General features: G+C 37.1%; 1 protein-coding gene across 2 annotated transcripts in view; it reads left to right on the forward strand.

The window, feature by feature from the left end:
• The first annotated feature begins 759 nt into the window (after nucleotides 1-759).
• Nucleotides 760-16,089, forward strand: part of LOC129001591 (protein rhomboid-like) — a 34,662-nt gene continuing 19,332 nt past the window's right edge. Inside the window, exon 1 of one of the 2 annotated variants that reach the window (XM_054428943.1) lies at nucleotides 760-904. The gene's annotated coding sequence lies outside the window, so the exon portion shown is untranslated. Of the gene's footprint in view, nucleotides 905-15,897; nucleotides 15,962-16,089 lie in introns of those variants that run through there. The other variant, XM_054428944.1, reaches the window with a different exon arrangement.

Consider the following 16,089-nt stretch of genomic DNA (forward strand, 5'->3'; position numbering starts at 1 on the left):
GTAAAACCGACGCAATTTGTTTTCATGAGGTAAGTTGTAGGAAGCGGAGAACTTGGGGGAAGATAACAGTTGAATTCCTTGAGGGAAAGGCTGCAAGTTTAATGCCAAGACGTGTTCATAGCATGCGTCTTACATTAAATAAACATTCTTGAGAAACAACCTCTTTCGTTTAGTTTGAGAAGTTTTAGCAATAGAAAAAACTTTAATTAAGTTCGACTAGACAGATGCAAAAAATAGCTTAATGAACCAGCTATTTCATTACTCTTGTTCTAATTTGATCAAACAAATTTTCAGGGGCGAGAATATAATATTCTTTAATGTAACTTGGGAAATAAATGTTTCTTTTGAAATTGATTAATGAAAAATAAACTTTTGTGATAGCCAGATTAAATCCAATGGTTTCAAAGCCAGTGGCGTACGTTATCAAAACTAAGATGTCACTAATGTACCAAAACTTACACACAAGTTTCGCACCGCTAAAACACTTCCCAATTAAATTAAAAATAAGAGGAGAAAATCTTAAGACATGAGAGGGGATAAGAGGGAGGCGGCAGGTAAAAGGTAAGAAGAACACACACAACACAGTTGGTAAACAGCGACGATATTGAGTTACCCCTACTGTCAGCTGTTCCCCCTCTACTATGGCTCGTGCCGCGGCGCCGCGCGACCAGTTCAGTTTCGTCGTTTCTCCGCCCAGCGGCGCTCAGTGGCTCAGTCCAGTCCGTTCCGCCGTTCGGTAATCGTCTGTACGTCTATCGTCTGATCAACTCGTGTACACGTGCGATCATTGTCTCAAGTTTGAAACTTTAGCTTTCAAAGCGCTCAAACTACCTTTCCCAGGTTTATTCGGTGTATGAGGTTGTACTTTCGTCTATTGGATGGATTTATTCGCTTGTCATAATGTGTAAGTAGTTTTTACTGTGTTTAAAACTTTAAGAAAATTTTCATTTATTTACTTTCCTGTGGTTTTTAATTATGTTTTCTTTGTGACACGAATATATCATAGTTTGTCAATTGTGTTTAGCTTACTGAATCACTTGTATTGCATTTGATCGCTATTAATTCTGTACGAAGGTAGTTTTACTGTAAGTGCCTATATTGTCATAGGTGTTGATCATAGGATAATCAGAAGATTTCAGTGCTTGATTAAGAATAAAAAGTTAGGTAAATTAACTGGGGTAATACACATGCCCCATCAATCTAACTCTAGTTATTATAATTATTATTGTTAATAAAGGAAGGCTATTTTAAGTTAAGCTACTGGTATTGCAATAAATCATAATTATTAGTCCATTAAAGACAAATTTACACCATTTCCACTATCAGGCTCATTTTTAAATACAATTCTAATGTTTTAAAATACCTTTCCGAATTTGACTTCCGGGCTTTGACTTCGCATGCAAAATCCAACAAACCAAAGTTGCAGGTAATGGGAATTGTTTACACCTGACAATCCAACAGCTGATTCCGGTTGTTGGACAACAATGTGATTGTCATTACGATGTTCAACATGAACATATCAGGTGAACAATTGTTGTTGTCTGTCAGGTGAAGGTTAACGTTCGGGAAACCCAAACTGTCAATGGGATTACACAAGTATTAGTCATGATTTGAATAGTAATTGAAATTGTCTAACATGTTTTATCACAATTAAATTAGTATTCTGTAACCGAACTAACAGAATCAAAGTTTACTGCGGTTTGAACAGGGTAATATGGTTTTTGTATCGTGTTATGTACTTGTATTGTTGTAGTGTAAATAAAGGATTGAATTTCATTTTTATTTTAAATGATTTCTTTGAAAACCCGAACTTGATTTTTACAACATGCATTACATATGGGCGTTATTCGTCATTTTTATCAGTTTTGTTTTTAAAAAGTTATAACGGTTACAAGAGTGTTTATAGATTATAAGTGTAAATCTTGCCTATGATGTTTCTTTTAAATAAGTATGTACCAGATCCGTGAATCCTGAATTTCGTAGTAACACTTTAAAAAGATGGAAAAAATAAAACTAAACAAAATAAAATAAAATACGTATTATAAGTGAAATAAAATTAAAACTATTTAAATAGTAGTTTTAATTAATTAGTAGGCCTAACTATTAATATTTTTCAAGGTACTATAGCGTTCAATTAATAATTATTTAAATGTTACCAAACATCATAGGCTTACTTACAATTATGCTGAGACTGCTTTTAAATAGCAAACATTTCGTAGGGAAGTCTTTAAAACGTCTTAAAAACTTAAAAGAGACAGGTAATATCTATTCGTCGAAGGCGATAATATTTTTTATCTATGTTCTATGGCAGTAAGTGAAGTATATAATCGTTAATCCGAGGTCTAGACACTTGGCCTTTTAAGCACCAAAACTTTTCAACTATAAACCATTTAAAAAATAAGTTTTGAAACATTTCAGCATTATAACAATATCAGAAACAAAATGGTGGCATATTAAAACGTTTACTGATTTGATTATTTTGTAATTTATTACCGAACCTAATTCGACTAGGCATACTGCTTTGCCTATATGTATGATTGAAAAGCCATTAAAACAATATTAAACTGCACTAGAGAAAAGGTTACATCTCCGTGGTTTATGCAGTATTCTGTAATAAAACACCTGCTCAAGATAAGCGTTAAGACAATAATTTGTAAAAAGTATAGGTATCAAATTGGTGAAATCTTTAATAACCTATTGTTTTAAAGCAAAAATATTTACATAATATTTACAAAACCTATTTAATTACATTTTCCAAACTATCGGGTGCATAGAGTGAACAGCCAATTAATATAAAACGTCTAAAAGAATCTACGATATGTAAAATTGCTATTAAATTTTTATCAGCTGAATGTTAAAATATGTTTTATATCCATATATAAATCCCAAAGTACCCATGAAAATTTGAGAAAACGAAAAGTCACATCCCATAAATAATATAGGTTACTAAAAATATTCGTCATGACGAGAAACCTTGCGCAAAACTATCCATTACTGTATTCCTTAAATTGCCCTTTAAGGTCGTAATTTCTTTATAAAGGGGAACATTCCATATAGGCATACCTAATGTTAAAACTACCTCAGCTGTACTTGTTTGTTATTCTTTTAATTTATTACCTTATTAAAATCTCGTGTGATTTTTGTGTTTGTATTACTGTATTCTGTTTTGTTTATTTCAGCTTAACTTAACCAATCGATAGTTTTAAATACTTATGAAGTCAAACGGGATGAAGTCCGTGGGTAACAGCTAGTACATTTAAATATTGTTTACATTGCAGAAAATGTCCATCATTTGACAAATTATTCAACTAGTTTTTAATCAACTAACTCAGTACGATAGTTTGCATCGGGATGTACTTTATGAACAAAACACTAACTCAAATCAGGGGAATATAGCACAGATTTTTAATAAGGATTTTCTTAAGTACTATGCCTAGTTTAAGTTTAAGGGTTGAAAATTAGCTTGCACAAATCTAACCTTTTTTTGTCAAGCAGCTGTGTAAATGGCCGTTTTGATACATGCATTGCTTGGCTGAAGTACGAAATGCCTAGTTTTTTTTTAATCATCCGGGAAACAAACACTCAGCTGGAGTTGAGGGCATCAGCTGTAAATTTATCTGCCTTGCAAACACACGACAATTGCAAAAGACCAAAATAGTTGAACACTTCGACACAGCTGTTCATTTAGCAAATCAACCAATACATAATGAATATAGAACCCATCTGAAAATTTAACTTATAACATTATCACAGCGTCCGTCACTTTCTGGCACATTCTATCTGGGAATCGAATTGAGTGTTGTAAATAATTTTACGCCACTCTACATTATTTTGACAAACTTCCCACGCAAGGATTTAATCCAGAAAACAGCTGTTTGCCGCCAGCTTATTCAAATGGGGTTTCATTGCGTACTACTGTACTGCAATGGGTTTTACCGGACACCAATCAGCTGATTATACTGTATTTAGGTGGCAATGAATCGTTATAAACAAAAACATATGACTAGTGATTTTTTGTCATTTAGTTGGTGGAAATATATAAGGATTTGTACGGATTTAGTAGTATGGCGTAAAATATCGTACGTCACTCGTCCAAAATGTGATTACCGGACTCGTATGGAAACGACCACACTCGTCCGGCAAACACCTATTTTCAGGACTAGTAACGTAATATACTATTAGTTTATTTTCTTTCATCGTAAACCTATTGCCACTGTGTATTTTTTCGGGTGTTGTCAATGCATGTAAATAAGTTATGTTACTTCGGTTAAATTATAAGTTATTAAGTTACTTTCGTTTTAATTATTGAATTGTATTTAATTCGTTGTCAAATCAATGTTCGCACGACAGAATTGATCGTTGGTAAACTGTTCCTGTATTAGTAGATACTCGTTGTTATCGAATGCCGCTTGGTAGATAAATAAACACAGTTTCCTCAGCTTGGAACGCCGCTACTGGAGTGCTCTGTTTGTCTGCAGGATCTGATAAATGGATTGTTCCGCAATGCCACTGTTTGGACTGTCTCGGTTATACAAATGTAGTCATCTTTTATCCTCAGCTTGTCTCGGCTTTTGTGTCATTTCCACGTTCAGATAGTTTCCCACGCACCGAGTCGTTCATTCAAAATATCCCCGGATCTCGGTGTCGGTGTCACTTACTTTGACAAAAAATATCAAACAAATGTTGTACGGAAGGAGCGCTTCCCTCTATAGAATCGCTGAGAAATAAAACAAAATATTGAACAGAAATCTGCAATTAAAGCTATTTAAAATTCAGTAATGTGTCTGCTGTTGGTCCGTGCTAAGTTACACCTTATTCTTTGTCTGGTAAAAAAAAAACAACCTGCTTTTTTAATGCAAATGATGGCTATATTACAGAATTACTTTCCAGACCTGTATACGTATTAACAATGTATAAACCCACTTATACATACACATTATACAGACTATGTATTTTTGTATCACATTTGCCGTGTGTACAAGTTCAAGGGGTTATGTGTCCTATACAGATTTAACCACGAATACTCGAACCAGTATTCGTGGATGCAATATAATGAGTACAGTTATATATTTTTAAAACTACTAATGACTAACTTAGAAAACTTTTAAACAGAACAAACAACCAATCACTGCCATGTCCCACATCTTATACAACAAAAATAGCTGATTAGTCATAATCATATTGTTGTGTGTATCCTGTACTGCATTGCCGACACGTTGAGACGTTTATCCTTCTTTACCGACATTGACGGACATCCTTGTGGCGTCATTGTCCTTGTGACATGATGTAATTCATTGAATGTGACGTTGTTTAAGATTGTATCGCAACCACATTGGTTTGCTCTATCAGTGTTTAAAAAAAGGACTCATGTAACGCATACATTTTATTCAATATGGGCTACATAGACCGTGTAGATTGTACGTTTCGTGAAAAATGTTACAATATAAATTTACAATTTCAAGGACGATAAGGTGTTATATGACAGTTGTGCTGCTCTTGATTTGTAGTCTATATTATGATGGTAAATCTTTCCTCTCAAATCATAAACAACTACTTCTTATATTCCAACTACGTACATAACACCACACAACCTAAACACAAGATAACACAAGGAATCATGCATGATGTCGAAATGGATTAAACGTTGGGAATTCTTAATATTGAGGTGCCGTAGCTTCATACTGATGTTATGTGGTTTCGTCCACGTTGTCATTCGTGATTCCTATTGGTCGGCGGGATCACGCCACCTGTATAGGCTACCAATACCAAATACGGCTGAGTCCTGAATTCCGCTCATTCAACAGGAACGGAAAATGTTTTTGTGCATATTTATACCTGTAAATAAATATAACTACCTATCATAAAACAACTTCAAATAAAAAGATCTATAACGATATTTTTGTAGGTTATTACATTTTTTCTTTCTTTAACAAACATACCAATGCTGTTATTAGCGAATTTCCAATATAGGGAATAAGCTATTACCGTAGGTCTCATGGTAAGACCTAGACCCGGGACCGATTTACTTTTTCGTTTTGAGGTCCCCAGAGGCCAACAACACAATTTTGTATCTGAAGCGTTGTTGTATGCCCAACGGTTACGGGGAAAATAAAAAAATAGTAAATTTAAAATTCCCATGTTATTCTTATGGAGAATACACTGTTGTAGTTTGCTTGTTTAAGGATATATTTTAACAAAATTTTGAAAATTTTGTTTATTTAATACTAAGCTGATTTAATAGGGCCTACTTTAATTTAATACATTGCAATAAAAATATACACCTCAATATCTTTCCTGTAGCAGCAAATCTAAGTTAATGTTATTTAAATAGGAAATAAATCTGACAATTGTAGGGAATATTTTAGTAGGAATCCAGCCAGGTAAATGGAAATTCGCTTAGTCTCCAGGTTTGCTGTGGCGGGTGTATTCTTTTTATTTAGGTTATAAATATAATTATTTAAAACTACTGTAAGAGACACATGGCCCTTCTGCAGCCAAGCTCGGTCCCCTAATAACACATTGCTCATTAGTACGACATAGTACGGCCGTCGGCCACGCTAGGTGATGTTACCGTAGTTACTCTGGGCAACGGCCGAAACCCTAGCTAACGAACTGTAGCTAAGTAATATTTAGGTCAACGTCCCTAGGGGATAAATGAGTTCAAACTATGCATGTGAAATATGAAATTAACACGACTAGCTGTTGGAAATTCAATTGAGTTAATTAAAAAGTATCACTACAGAAGAATTTCAATCTCATTGTTGACTTACCCGGTAGTAGAAATGCCTGTTGGTTGTATAGTGGAACCGGAACCTTAAGTACCATTTCTCTGGTCGACATGTATGATACTTTTAGTGTTTACAGTTATTTTCTTTCAATAATACATTTATAATTAATCTTAACACAATAGAATGTTCTATTTGGGAACCATTACGTAGTCTCTGGTAATGTAATGTTTACCCATAAATAAGAGAGAATTATTTATGCCATTAACCTGTCTAGGCTTACCGGACATTAGACACATCACAACATGACTTCACTTTACAATAGTAGTCCTACAAGAAATCTACTTGCAGTGTCGAAATTCATTGGTTCTATCTAATAACTTTCGATCAATAGTTTTAATCAAGTCAGTCTCATATAGCATGTCTAATTACAACATGACTATCAGGCACATAAACACCACACGGGCAGTAGCCGGAGGGGGTTCCCAGGGATCTAGGCAGGTTTTAATCACTCGTGATCAGTGAAACAGTGAAAGCGAACCAATCAGAGCCACGGCGGCCGCGGCGCGATAAATAACACAGGGTATTCGAAAACAATTAAATGCATTCCGACAAGTAATTTAAACCGGGCCTCTATAATAACTGCCGAAACTGGAATGTCGGGAACGCGGTGCGCTTCCGAGGGCCTTCAGCGTCGTGAGGTTGGTATTACCTTTGTGCTACTGGGTTGACAGGGCTGCCACGCGCCGGGGGCTGGGGAAATATGGGGGCGTTTGCAAACCAGGGCTAGATTTGCAAACAGTGTGCGAAGCTATTGGAATTTAAATGAGAAACTAACAAATGCACTTTGGAAATTTTCAATACAAATTGTTGATAGCCTATTCCTTTCTGTATGTAGGTCTTAAGGCCTGGTTCCACAGGATGCGGAATCTCCGCCGTGCGGTGCGATTTTTTCCGCTGCGGAATTAAAACGACACTGGTTTAATGGAGTTCCCATGTATGCGGTTCCACTGACTTGCGATTCCGCATCCCGAAATTTCCGTTCCGCATGGCGGAGAAATCATACTGGTCTGAGAGCAGTAGCAGTGCGGATTCCGCCAGCGGAGAAGAGCCATCAAATATTGTGACCGTGCAGTTTCATTTTACACACACCTATAATCGCAACACCGATTTTCAACAAACTTACTTTTAAATTAATTATTATAATACATTTAACATAAACTGTCAAAAATGGTAGACCTGACGAACAATTATCCTGAGATGTTTGGGTATCAAGTGTTAAACGGGATCTCGTGATTGAAACCCCTTAAGTTTTGTTAAATAAATAGGATAAATAGGCTCCTTCACTGTCTCGATTCTTAAATATGTTACTTTGATCACTGTGACTTGACGCTAACAAAGATAAAAGATCGACAACATCATCATCAATGGCATCATATAGCATCAAAGCCAAAAGGGCTTTCCTCTTTCTATCCAAACTCGTCGCTAGTTTGGACAGAACTGAATCTCCGCAACGTTATTTTCGCAGTCTGTAGAACCACCCCTCTAGATTTTTCGCTGCGTAATTTTCCGCTCCGAAAAATTGCGCACCGCATGGCGGAGATTCCGCATCCTGTGGAACCATAGCTTTAGGCCTAAGTAGGATACTACTGTATATGCCACTAGGGGGTTGCTTCAGGGCACAACTATTAGCATGAGTTTGATCACAGCCACCTCTAATACATATATTAGAGGTGGCTGTGATCTGTATTAGAGGTGGCTGTGGTTTGATACTGCATAGATAAAACATACTACAGTACTGCTGAGGGCCAATAATAGAATTCATGCATACACCACCGGCGATTGTGATTATTCAACTTCATCTATATTCTATAAGGTATAATTGGCATTGGCACTTAGTTATTCAATTAACTGTAGTTTTAAAAGTAGTATAAACAAAATACATATGACACATAGTCTCGATACTGTACCAATAAATCAAGGATCTCATTCCTCAGTCGTTCACTAAAAGTTTCAATCTGTTTACCATGGGTTGATCATACTTTTTCAACCGTCCATCATCCTTTTTACAACCGCTGAGCACAAAACTGAACAGTTGAGCATAGAACCAAACCGTTGAGCACAAAACCACACCGTTGAGCATAACACCACACCGTTGAGCATAAAACCACACCGCTGAGCACAAAACCACACCGTTGAGCACAAAACCACACCGTTGAGCATAAAACCAAACCGTTGAGCATAAAACCACACCGTTGAGCACGGTTGTGACGTGACCACCCGAGTAGCCACATTCCAACGCCGGTGACAACGACTTAATTAAACCTTAACCTCACTCGGGCTCTTAAATTTGATTGCTTTCGGTGTTTCTCCTTTTGTGCCCCAGTTTAGATAATCTATCAGCACTGAGGCGCCTTCTTAGGCTCTTTTTTGTTCACTTAGCTGCGAGAGCTTTTCGGTGTTTAATTAATTTAATTTAACGTCCCTGTCGGAACGACCCTCTTGAGCGAGGAGTGTCGGTTTTGTCTGTTACAGCTTTTCCAGGCTGTGCGGATGGTTAATGCAGGAGTGAATTTGATAACTTAATTAAATAAATACCAAACCAAGGCTAAAATCTCCAATTATTACGCAAGCAGATAGTAGCGAGCCCCGAATCATGCTAAGGAAAAGCAACACATGTGGTCCCAACATCGATTCTGCAAGACATCCTCTTTATATACTACACGCAACCCTTCCGTCTTATAATATTTACTCTTTTTGCTGCTCCGTCCCTTTCAAATGCGAATTGTTGTGGAGTTAATCGATCAAACACGTTCTGTGTTTCTTCTGTCCTTCTACTGAAACTGATGACGTAGCTTGTATCACTATGGAATGATTTGTTTACGATTGTATTATAGCATCTGTCTTCACTCGAAGCTTTGGATTCTATCGATTCTATAGACCTGCACGTACATTATTGTTTGTACAGAACATTCCTATACCCCGGTGATCCCCTAAGTGCAAGGACCTGCGTCCCACCTCCTCCTACGCGGAGTCGTATCGTTCTGTCGTTTAATTATACCGCGTCAAGACGTGTGTCTAATTTATTCCTCATTGTAATGTTTGGGGTAGAGTCATCGTATAGGCGGGCACCGGTCAAAAGTCAGGCGCTGCTTTACTGTCCGATATCTTATTTAGCCATCCAAAATCCCCCCTCCAATGCACCGCCTGTGGCGAGATTTAGTGACAGGAATATTTGAGTCCCGGAATATTTTGGAGGCTACTGTTTAGATATTTTGTCGGGACATTGTAAGGGGTGGCAGACTAGTAGAGTTTTACGAGGATTAATTTTTTACTCCAGATTTCGTTTACTCTCTTGCCTTTGACAATATACACTGTCCAAAAAGAAAACAACCATTTGTATGGTTGTAAGAATATACCACCTCCGTTTATTAACTGTGTATAGTGTATATTGTTACAGCGATGAATACCATAATCAAAACTGTTATCTTAATTCCGGAACTACTACAAAGAAATAATTATTGTAAAAGGTATCCTCATTAACAACACATCAATATACATGTGCCAAAAGATAAATAGCAACACTTCTAATTGCCTGTACTATTCATAGACTGTACTTAAGATTTAGGAGATGATTAGATCACTAATCACAATCGAAATAATGGGAATTTCAATACAAGACGATACAAAGACAGCGTTTAAACAGAAGCAAGAACCACATTGTCTGTTATCAGTAATTGGCCTGTTATCAGACCATCAGCTGTTCTACTGATAACAGATGGGTACAAATTGTTCGTCGTCACGTTGTGTCTATGGGGTATTGATGTATCAATGTGTTTGTAATGATTGAGTTACAGTTGTGGATTATATGCTTGTCTAATTAAGAGAAAAATTAAATAAAAGTAAATTGAATACGGAAAATGTAATGTCAATTTGTTCCATAAATGCTAACTTCTTCAATGTCATGATTAGATTCTTCTAACATTCATTATATTTTTATAAGTAACACCTATATTTAAATACAAACAAAATCAAAGCCATACATACAACCAAAATGCAAAAACAATGTACAGTATAGGTCCTATTCTGCACGGACGTTTTTTGTAAGCAGTACTTTCATTGTGCCACGAGTAAAATATTGGTATCTGCACATTCATTTTACAGATAGAACAAAATTACAAAAATGATTTGGATTACTATAGCACAATACTTGTGGGTAACTGACTTAAATCTCATTTAAACTGCTCAAGTATACATTTGATGTTTGGTCCAGTTTATATTTTGGATTTTCCAGGTTTAAATTGATATACCATTATTACCTGTCTTTTATTATTGGTGTTTATGAATGCCAAAGAGTTATTATTTAAGAAGGATATAATTAGTTGAAACGCTAATCGCGTACTTGAGCTAGCTAAACATTCAACTCTTTTACAGACGTCATTTAGTGGGCATGCGCCATGTCGTACTCGCAGTTCTGCGCATGCCCAATAATTATGCCAATAATCAGGCGTTCCCACGGCGGACAACCACCCTGACAGCTGATTGTTCTGGAATCAGCTGATTTTTTAAAACTCGTCATCGCTAGTCGTTTGTCATTTGTGCTCAACGAGCGAGACACCATTCTTCGTCGTTCATCATCAAGTCGTAGTTTCACATTCACGACGATTTCTGCTTTGAGCTATCTGTTGACAGAAGATTCATTGTTAAATTTAAAAATATGAAATCTCTTATCATAAAATATAGGCCTACAAGTGCTACTAAAGTCGTGTCATAAAAATATCTCCAATAAAAATTGTACAGTAATTAATTAATAATTACCATCTCCAAAAAAAACCTTAACCTCACTCCTTTTGTGTGTGTTTTTCTCATTTTGTGCCCCAGTTTAGATAATCTATCAGCATTGAGGCGCCTTCTTAGGCTCTTTTTTGTTCACTTAGCTGCGAGAGCTACATCCTAAAGTTCTTTATTTGGAGTAGCAGTTATAGTGATGGGTTGTATCGTGGATTTTAAATTGTTGGCGAATGCCTCTTACATTTAAAGTAGTCTTCTTTAGTATTATAAAAAGGTAATAGATCGATTGATTACATTAAATCATTCCTAAGTTTTATCCATTTCCTAGCTTTAATTTGTAATTTAACCTGTATAGGCCAACTACAACTTAATTTGCTACCTTGTTCAACAAACGACAGACTTTTACAATACACAAGTTTTCCGGGTGGATTAAACCTGTGATGCATTTATATTATTTTAGTTTATAGTTTATCTTAGTTCTTATCGTGTTGCTAAAACGTATTATATACAGGCATTTGGCCAACCTACATCAATGCACGTGGGCAAAGGTTACATACAGCATGTATCGACCAAGTATGTAATTAATGGTCGCGTGTTGTGTAGTTGGTAACTATGGTAACGAGACAACAATGTGCTGCCAACCCCCAGGGACTGAATTTACCTTCGCTTTGTCATGCTGTGATTGGCACCACATAGCATATGCACAATATCGGCGATGATTATACACATAAAGATTACTTGTGAAGTCACGGATAGAAATAAAAATATTGCATTAAATTCTTATTACTGTAACAATAATAATTAATTATAAAAGTCCAAGAAGTACTTTCTGGTTTAAGAAGCGGTAGATTTTAGTCGAATGCTTCTTCTATTTTGTCATCCACCATCCAAAAGCGTCTTGTAAAGGTAGTCTAGTTGTACCGAGTCAAAGGTGAAGGCGATACAGGCAAATGAATGTGTAACGTACAGTATGCTTCAGTAGGGAATGCTACATCGCCCACCATCCATAGGAGTTTTTACTGCCATTGAATCAGGTAAAGGTGATGCAGACAAATGAATGTGTAACGCACAGTATGCCACAGTAGGGAATGCTACATCGCCCACTATCCAAAGGATTTTCTAATACCATTGTACCAAATCAAAGGTATAGGTCATGCAGACAAATGAATGTGTAACTTACAGCATGCCACAGTAGGAAATGCTACATCGCCCACTATCCAAAGGCTTTTCTACTGCCATTGTACCAAATCAAAGGTAAAGGCGATGCAGACAAATGAAAGTGTAACGCACAGTATGCTACAGTAGGGAATGCTACATCGCCCACCATCCAAAGGCGTTTCTACTGCCATTGTACCGACCGTCTGCGACGTGGGATTCGGCCTACGACTACAAGTTAGGTAGACCCAGATTACTTATTTTCCCATAGATGTTTTATTTACTTTCCTCTTGTCTAATTTCCTTTTGAAGATCTGAGCTCAACTTCGTGCTCTAAACTAGACTTGCACTACCTATTACAAGAATAAGTACGGTATGCGTATTCTCTTTGTTACAACCTGTTCACTGGAGTTCTGAATTTCCTGCCTTAGGATATCCATTTGGATATATATTTCTACATTGGATGAAAAGCGTACCTCATTTCCCACTTGGGTATTCTAAATTATCCAGCCATTACAACTAGCTCGTACATAATGGTATGAATTTTTGGCATTCTCTATTCTGTTGAAGTCACTAATTCCGTTCGAATATAGAAACCAACAGGTTCGAGTCAGCTGCTTTTCAATGCCACAAGTCGCAATTTGGTTCAACCTGTCATCATTGTGAAGGCACCAATTAGGAATTCTGCAACTTTCGACCTATCGGGCTTCTGCGACTATTTTCAGAATTCCAGCAACTCCCCTCTAATTCCGGCTACAATAATGGTTGTTGTCTTCTTTGAAAGAAAGACTGAAAGACTTAATTCACCCTGTGTTTATCCTTGAGCACACCATTTGAAAAATAATTGGCCATAGTGGTTGTTATGTTTAGACTTAACTGTTATCGAATTCTAAGCACACTGATCGTCCAAATTATACCATGATCCTTTAAATTGAATACTGCATCCCAAAACTATTTCAGTCCTTTGTTACAAAATATGTAATAGAATAACTCTTTATTTCCTTACAAACGAAACGAAATTTTCTTTTTGGCTGATGCGTAATTATAAACTACTGTATTTAAAACTTAATTTTTATTTATATCATCCTCAAATAAATCTATCCTATACTAATTTCGACTAATACTTTGTGGAGGGAATATCGATAAGCTCTATCTTTTTTGTGGGAATGCCATTAAATCAGACTCAGAATCCCTTCCTCCCAAAGAAGTAAACTTGCGACTCAGTGAATAAATCCTGTGACATTGTAACGACCTTTTCAACGCTCCATTCGAAATATCACAACAAGAATGATAAATCTCCCGGGTCTATTCTCCCTAATGAAATACAACGCGTAAATAACCTACAACAGATCCAGATCCTACACAATGGTATAAATCGCAGCGAAGTGTTTATGACAACGGGAAAATCAAAATCCGACCGAAACCAAAGGGTAAAGGGCCGCCGGAGAAAAGACGATCGGAAATGAAAAATGAGTTTGGACCGTTCCCACAGTATCACATAATTGAACCGCTGCCTAAAAAGGGAACGGGATAGTATGTAGATGTGGGGAAGAAGCATTGTTTTGTGACTATGCGCCCGTGTGGGCGAACCGGTAGACGGACTACTGGCCACACGCGATGCGAGTATTCGGTATCGTATCGAAATAGTATCGGTAAAGTAATAGTAACCGATAAGATAAGTGCTGTTGGCCACTAGCAACACGCGATGCGAGTATACGGTGAATCACATCGAATTGGTCATTCGGCCATCGGTCATTGGTTAAATGAATAAAGCGATAGTTTGCGATAAGATAAGCAATCGCTGCCCACTAGCCATTCGCGATACGAGTACTAGTGTGCAATCGAAATGTAGTCTGTTTGATACTGGTGGCAAAGGAGATACTATAGCCATAACTACTGGCCACACACGATTATAGCAATCGGCATATTGCATTGAATTGGATTAAAATTATTATACAATTATAATGCCTCGGTAATCCGTCTCAATCCGTTCTTGGCGGCTAGAGGCCATCTTAATTTCAAACAGCTGCTGAATAGTGATTTACCGCCTCAAAGTGTATTTTCAAATAGCCTACCAAAGAAATCGTAATTTAAAAATCTAGAGCACTATGAGATTAGATATTTTCTTTGTAGTTTTGTAAAATAAGATAGAACGGCCGATAGGATATCCGATATGCCGGATTTAGCAAAATGTCGGACCATCGAGAGGCCATCCTACTATAGTGAACTATTCGAATTATAACGTTATATACTGTTCACACTGACCTGGCAATCAGATGACAACGGCTTGTCTGGACAGTTTCGCTAATTGTGGGTTTATTTAATTTAAACGGCACTTAAGTCCTCTCAATGAATTATGCTTCAATCGATTACGGTATCCGAAAATAATTAATGTATGTAGTTATGCAGAGAGTTAAGAAACTATCCAGTAGTATGGTAAATAAACTATCCAGCACTATTGAGAAATAGCTTTGTGTGTTCGCTAAGTACTTGGGTAGTGTATAATAACGTGTTCATTTTCCCTTTCTTCTCATGCCCCCCTCGGCTCCCCGTCAAGTGTAGTCGCGACGCGCGACGTCTTGTTGGCGCAGCGCCGAGACGCCGTCTAGCGCCACCAAGTCTGTCTGTCTGTCTGTCTGTTTTATCACTTCACTTTCTTCTCTCTACTCTATGGCGGCGCTTTTGAGAACCGTCTATCGAAACTTGGAACTTTCTGCGACTTTCATGTCAATTGGTGTTTTAAGAGTCGAGAATTTTACAGTTTAGAATGTTTGATTGAGCATACATACTCAAAGATATTATGAAACTTCAGTTTGTGTTGCAATATTACAAATCAGAATGAGCAATATAGTCAAACTGTTTCGTAGATTTTGAATCAACCCTTTTCAAACAAATCCGTCCTCGATGTACTTATTCATCCCTTAAATCCGATTGAGCGTGAAGGGTAGGGAAGTATTTTGTTTTATAAAACATTTTCATATTATTGTGAAGTGGTGCAATTCTTCAGCAGGTCAGAACTCGTCTGACGATTTCGTATTGTAGTGGGGGAGTGGGAGGTGCGAGGTATATTAGCTCAGCTAGTGACAGTGACAAAACCGTCAGGTCTCAGCTCAGGTCCATACCGGTCGTCCAGTCGGCCAGTCAGTGTCTGTGTGAGTGTGTGAGCGCGTACGAGTGTTGGTGCTGTGAGTGAGAGTGTGATCTGCGATCTTGGTTGGTGGATTGTTGCGCCACTCAGAAGGTGATTCATTGGCGGGAACACTTGGTGAAAACGCGGCAATTATTGTTTTGTAAGTTAATGTTTTTACTCTATAGTATTATGTTATGTAAGAAATCCTAATTTTCTATTTAATTTTGTTTGCATTGTTTTTTATGCAACTAGCGGGGACTGTGTTTGTCTTAGTTTGCCTAATATTGC

This window comes from Macrosteles quadrilineatus, unplaced genomic scaffold (assembly GCF_028750875.1).
Source record: "Macrosteles quadrilineatus isolate MER2022 unplaced genomic scaffold, UCM_ALF_1.0 Scaffold_8__2_contigs__length_117827958, whole genome shotgun sequence".
Taxonomy (NCBI): domain Eukaryota; kingdom Metazoa; phylum Arthropoda; class Insecta; order Hemiptera; family Cicadellidae; genus Macrosteles; species Macrosteles quadrilineatus.